Raw genomic sequence first — 6185 nt, 5'->3', positions numbered from 1 at the left:
CTATGTCTCCTTGCAGTGGAGTTTCTTTGTTCTCAGACCAATGTGCAAGCCTGGCCTGGAAGTCTATGGCCATGTGGAAGGGAGACCACATGACCCAATCTGGCCTGATGGAAGAAGGCAGCCTTAGTGTGGTTGACTCATTTCTCTTCTTTGGCCAGAGCTGGATGAGACAGTGTTCTTCAAGGTAGTGTTGTAGAACCTTCAGTGTATTTGTATTGACATTAATCCTTTTTTCTCTAGGGCTGCCATTTGTTGGCAACCTTCAGTCTCGAAAGACTATGGTATCGTGCTCTGAATGAGCGTCTAGTGTGGCTGAAAAGGCCGATTCGGGAGTGACAATCCCTTCCACACTGGGAGCAAGTGCAGTCTGTCCCCCTGGCTATGGGCCTTCCTTCTTTGCCTCTTTGCCTCAGACTGTTGGCCAAGTGTCTCTTCAAACTGGGAAAGCCCATGCTGCACAGCCTGCCTCCAAGCGGGCCGCTCAGAGGCCAGGGTTTCCCACTTGTTGAGGTCCACTCCTAAGGCCTTCAGATCCCTCTTGCAGATGTCCTTGTATTGCAGCTGTGGTCTACCTGTAGGGCGCTTTCCTTGCACGAGTTCTCCATAGAGGAGATCCTTTGGGATCCTGCCATCATCCATTCTCACCACATGACCGAGCCACCCAATTATGATTAGGGGCGACTTGTGTTTCAGGAGTGTGGTGGCTGGTCTGCAGATATGGGTGTCTGGTGGTTGGTCTCCAGAAATAGCCAAAAATTACAAAATGAAATAAACATGTTTATTGTGCTTCCTAAGTGAGAACTAATTGCAGATTTACAAAAGACAAATCTCCAAAAAAGCAAGAGGAGTCAAACGAAAGCAACACCCCTTCCAGGCCAGAGGCACCTATTTGTCCTGAATTCCCTAACTCATCTGTTCTCTTTCTGCTAAAAATTAGATCCTTTTATAGAACTTAGATGCCTCCCATTTGCAGCTCATACTTCCTGAAAACAAACAAATAGCCCAATCCTAACCTGCGCTGGAACAGAGAGGCCAGCTGGTCTGTGATGTATCCAGCACAGGCTTGGGGTTGACTGAAGTGCAACCTGGGGCAAGGGGAATCGATTCCCCTTACCCCAGGTAATGCGGCAAAGGCCTGAATGGGGCTACTCAGATCTGTGCCACCTAAAGAAGTGGCGGAGATCCAGCCTGGTGCTAGGTGGGGCCTCTGGAAGGGTGGTTATTATCCTGTCACCACCCACCTCTTGGGCTCAGCCTGCCCACAGGCCTGCCTGCTACCCACCCCAGAACACTCCAGTTTCACTCTCTCTACCCCCAGGCCCCCTACCCGCAGGCCCCAACTCACCTGTCCCAGGGCTTGCTCTGATGCAGGGAGGCCGGCGCATGTCCTTGCTCCAGCCTCCCCAACTCTGGAGTTGTCACAGAGGTGTCTTAGGGCATGTTTGCAACACTCCCTGGCCAGTGTAAGGGACTGATGCCCGTCCAGTGCAATCTCTGGACTGCATTCAAAGCCACATTCTCCTCTCCATCACATAGACATAGACCTATAACTCAACAACCAGCCAGCTTCTTCTCCTTGTAAGCCCTAGGACAATCGCTGCTAAATCATAAGGAGCTCTACTCATAATAAGCAGAAATGTATTGTGAATAGAGAGTGTCCATATTTTAGGTGGTGGGCAGAACTGTAGGTATGAATGACATGGGGCTGCATAAAGTTACAAAAATATGTGTTTGTGAAAAAAAGATGGTGCATGCATATATGTGCACATCATTCATGTTTGCAATCTGCAGAAGTGTGTGTGTGGGTGTGAAAAAAGGAAGAGCCTCTTGTTTTGCAGAAATATCATACATAGTTTTGATGTTTTGTCTGCCATTCAGAGTAGATAGAAAGACGCACTTTTCCCTCTTACATAACACCAGAACCGGGGACATCTGCTAAAATTGAGTGTTCGGAGAGTAAGGACAGGCAAAAGAAAATATTTCTTTACTCAGCATGTAGTTAGTCTGTGGAACTCATTGCCACAGGATGTGGTGATGGCATCTGGCTTACATGCCTTTAAAAGGGGATTGGACAAGTTTCTGGAGGAAAAATCCATCATGGGTTACAAGGCATGATGTGTATGTGCAACCTTCTGATTTTAGAAGTGGGTTACCTCAGAATGCCAGATGCAAGGGATGGCACCAGAATGCAGGTCTCTTGTTGTCTTGTGTGCTCCCTGAGGAATTTGGTGCCTTATGAGTCAATACCGATCTGTTTTCCAACTCTTTGTTTCACCATTAAAGTTACCATAAAATAAAAACCATCAGTTTAATTTGGTCACATCTTGATGTTCTACTTGCTCTGCCTCACAGATGGATGGAACGGCTGATTGTATTCCATTGCCTTTCTGGAGCAGCTCAAACATCAGGAGGAATGCATGAAAGAAATATTTCTTGCCAAAGGGTGCAATTCTAACCCACTTTGCAGCACTGGCATAGCTGTCCCAGTGGGGCATATGCTGCAGCCTGCAGTTGGGGGGCAGGCACAGAGGCTTCCACAAGGTATTGCAACGTTTGTTTCCTTACCTCGAAGCTGCATTATCCTATATGTTGGTGCTGGAAAGTGGGTTAGGATTGCATCCTTAGTTTGTTTTACTGCTCCATAGAAGGGAGGAAAGCAGACAGACTGGAAAGCACTGGAGAGATGAATGGGTCTCATTCTTTATTTGCTGCTGTTCTTGAGTACGAGCAGTAAACCACCCAGGGTAAACCACCCAGCAGTAAACCACCCAGGGAGCAACTTAGCTGTGGAACGACTTCTATTCCATGGTGCCTGCTGGAATCCCCTTTCTGCTTGCACACTTGTCTTCCAAGAACCATTGGGTATCTTTCCATCCTGCTCAGCGGCCCCAGAGTGACCTTGATATTGCTTACCTTTACCATTTTTAGGAAGACATTGAAAACATATTTTATCTGACAAGGCCTTCTCAACTCCGCAGTTGTATATGCTTTAATGTTGCTTTAGTATTTATAGATTTTGTACTAATTATATGTTTATACTTTCTTTATTCTCATCATTTTCTGTTGTAAACTGCTTTGATCTCTTGGCAAAGTGATCGAACAAATTACTTGAGTACAGAAAATGAAAATTGGGGCCAGCCACTCAGGACTACAGACTGGAGAGTTCCAAAGGCAGTAACGTCTACCACCCAGTCAGTCTACTGGTTTCCCTGGACCTGGCAGGGCTATGTAATCTTCTTGCTCAGGCATGTTTGTCTTGCCTTTTTCCTGCCTGCTAGATTTCTGAGTCCCAGGCCTTGCCTCCTGATGGTTCTCTGGGCTGTCTCCAACTCAGCATCATGATACACCTACCTGCTTCTGTTCACGTGATTGCTTTCGGTGGTGTTGCCTGGATGAGTCCTGTGAAGTCTTTGGTACTGAAGTCCTTGCAGTGATATGTTTTTTTGGTAAAATGATGCGAACTGCTAATAATCAATTCATTTTCTTCCTGCATGTTAATTCTTTTATCAGCTCACAGCCCAATCCTGAGTTCAGCAGTGCCGAAAATGGCTGCTACTGCGTCCTGCAGCAGCCGCCACCGGCACCTCGGGAAAAGGGGACTTTTGTCCCCTTCACCCAGGTAAGCACAGTAGCCCCACGATGGGGCTACTCGATTCACCACCCACCCAAAGATAGGTGGTGAATCAAGAGCCTCCGTGTAAGGTGGCAAGCCCCACCTGGAGGTTTTGTATCCGGTAGAGAGAAGCACCACCAGTCCCGCCTGCCTGCCTCCCTCCCTCCCTCCTCCCTCCCCCGGCATGCCTCCCCACGCCTCCTGCCTCTCCAACATGCCTCCTCCCTGCCCTCCCCTCTTCTCACCTCCCCCTTCCCAGAATGCCTCCTCCCCACCTCCCCCCATGCCCCCCGCTTACTTCTCCGCTGCTCAGCAGTCCATGCAACTGCCAAGCGGCGGAGGTTGGGTGTCTACCCAGCGGTAGCCTGGCACCAGCCAGTGCTGGGCTATCACCAGCGCTCGCCTGGCGGTATGACCTGCAAACGTGCCTGAGAGGATTGGGCTGTCAGTTATTGCCCAGAAACTGAAGCAAAATGAGTAGGTTAAGGGGAAGTTCCTGTTTTAAACAATGATTCTGCATTTGCCTTTTGGCTTTTAGGCCTTTACCAATTTTCCATCACTCTTCAATGCACAAGTGTTACAGATATGGCCTATCTAACACTACAAACATACATCGGTTTTATATCAGAAAGACTTTCTTAGTCTAGATAAGACTGGTAGTAGTGATTTGACCTAAGTGTAGCAACTTCAGATTTGTCCTATTTCATTCCTGCAGGATTCTGCAGTTAAGACTAATTCACACAGATATATTTTGGGATAGAAAACCGGTGGTCTGTTTCCTCAAATGTAGTTCCCAGCTCAGTGGTTCCCAAGTTGTGAGCCACGGCTCACCAGGGAGATGCGGAAACCAGCTAGGGGAGTTGTGAAGTCCTCACAAAAAACCCACTGCCCTATACAATGTATAGGATTGTAGTCCTAATGAGTAGTTGCAGCCAATGGCCCAGTAGGACAAGAGAGCCATCTGTTGAAAAAGTTTGGGAACCACTGCTGTAAGTCTTTGAGAGGTGGGTTAAAAGTAACCTGTAAATAATTTCAATTTTACTTGAACATCCTCCACTTGCATGTTTGATTTAAAAAAAACCCAATGTATTAGCTAGCGTAGCTGGGGAATCCAGGAAGAAGAGGGGCTGCTAAGGCTGAATGGTAGCCAGAGTAATAAATGACTCACATTCTACGATATCTTTCCGTGGCAGGATGTTTGAGTAAAGCAAACGACGTCACAAAGAGAACATATTAATGTCGACCTCTTTAATATTCATTCTGTTATCCCTCAGGATAAAGGACAGGAATGAATTTAACAATGCATTCACGTGCAGGACACATGAGTCACTTCTCATAGACTGCAGAGTTAAAAACATCAGGGCCACAATTGTGTGTGTTCATCAGATTAAAAGTATAGACTGAATTCAATGCTCTGTTTCCAGTAGTGGTCAGCCAGGTGTTCCTGGAAGCACACAAGCTAGGCATGGAAGTGATGGCTGTTTCCTACTGCGAGTGTATCTGTTTACAAAGGTATATGTCTCTGTGCATGGAGGTTTTGCTGAGCTACACTCAGGGCTGGCCTTAGGAGCTGTGGGGCCCAATGCAAAACATTTTTGCAGGGATGAGCAGCAGCAGCAAGGCACCCCAGCAGTGATGTCTCCACCAACTGATTTGGTGGTGGTGGTGGATTTCAAGCCAATCAGTCCCAATGCTGGGTGGGAGGCAGGGCCAACCAGTGGCAATGCTCTGCTCACTGCGCTCTCCTTGTGACACCTTGGCATGGAAGATTCTGTGCTGGAGTGTCAGCTGCAGAATGAGGTGCTAGCTGCAGCAGCAGGCACTCCACTCTTCACCCCAGTGTGGGGCCTCTCCAAGTGCAGTGTCCAGTTTCTCCAAATTGCCCTAAAGCCAGCCCTGTATGCACTGCTAGCAGCCACTAGGTAAAACTTGATTCAGTTGTCAAGAATGCCTGACAGCAGAATACAAACCACAATTTCTGCAGTGGGCAGTAGGTTCAAAGTTAGTGATAGCCAGGAACCTGTACATGCAATGATACAGATACTCTAATACAATATACATGGGTGGAGACACCTCTTCTTGTATGCCCACCTATTCAAATCATCTGGGAGAGACTTGCACTAAATGGAACAGCACCCTTTCAGTCATGGAACTCAAAGCTTCTGGAAGAGGCCCACAAATCTGCTGATAAAGTGCAAGGCCCATCTATTTGCAGCTTTGCTGGCTATGAGAAGAACAAACCAGCTTTTTTTCTAATTCACAATTTTGAACTTTTTAAAATGCTATTTTTCATCAATTTTTTTTGTTAGAACAAAAACCAAAACCCACCAGTGTTGTTTTATTGATGCTTTTGGAAGCTGACTGGTGAGGCAGGGTGTACGTATTTTAAGTAAATAAATAATATATTTTCCCACCTTGGTAGACTGACACTTCTGCTAGATCTGCCTGTGATGTACAGGATGTTCCAACTTCCTTCTCAGCTTCTAAAGTGGAATGATTTTTCCTGTAACCTGCCCGTATGTTATCTGTGCTAAAGACATTCAAGGAGATGAATAAGAGCTTGTTTGGGTAA

Source organism: Tiliqua scincoides, chromosome 8 (genome assembly GCF_035046505.1).
Source record: "Tiliqua scincoides isolate rTilSci1 chromosome 8, rTilSci1.hap2, whole genome shotgun sequence".
In the NCBI taxonomy this organism is placed as follows: Eukaryota; Metazoa; Chordata; class Lepidosauria; order Squamata; family Scincidae; genus Tiliqua; species Tiliqua scincoides.
The sequence above is the reverse complement of the archived record's forward strand: the minus strand, read 5'-3'. Positions refer to the sequence as shown.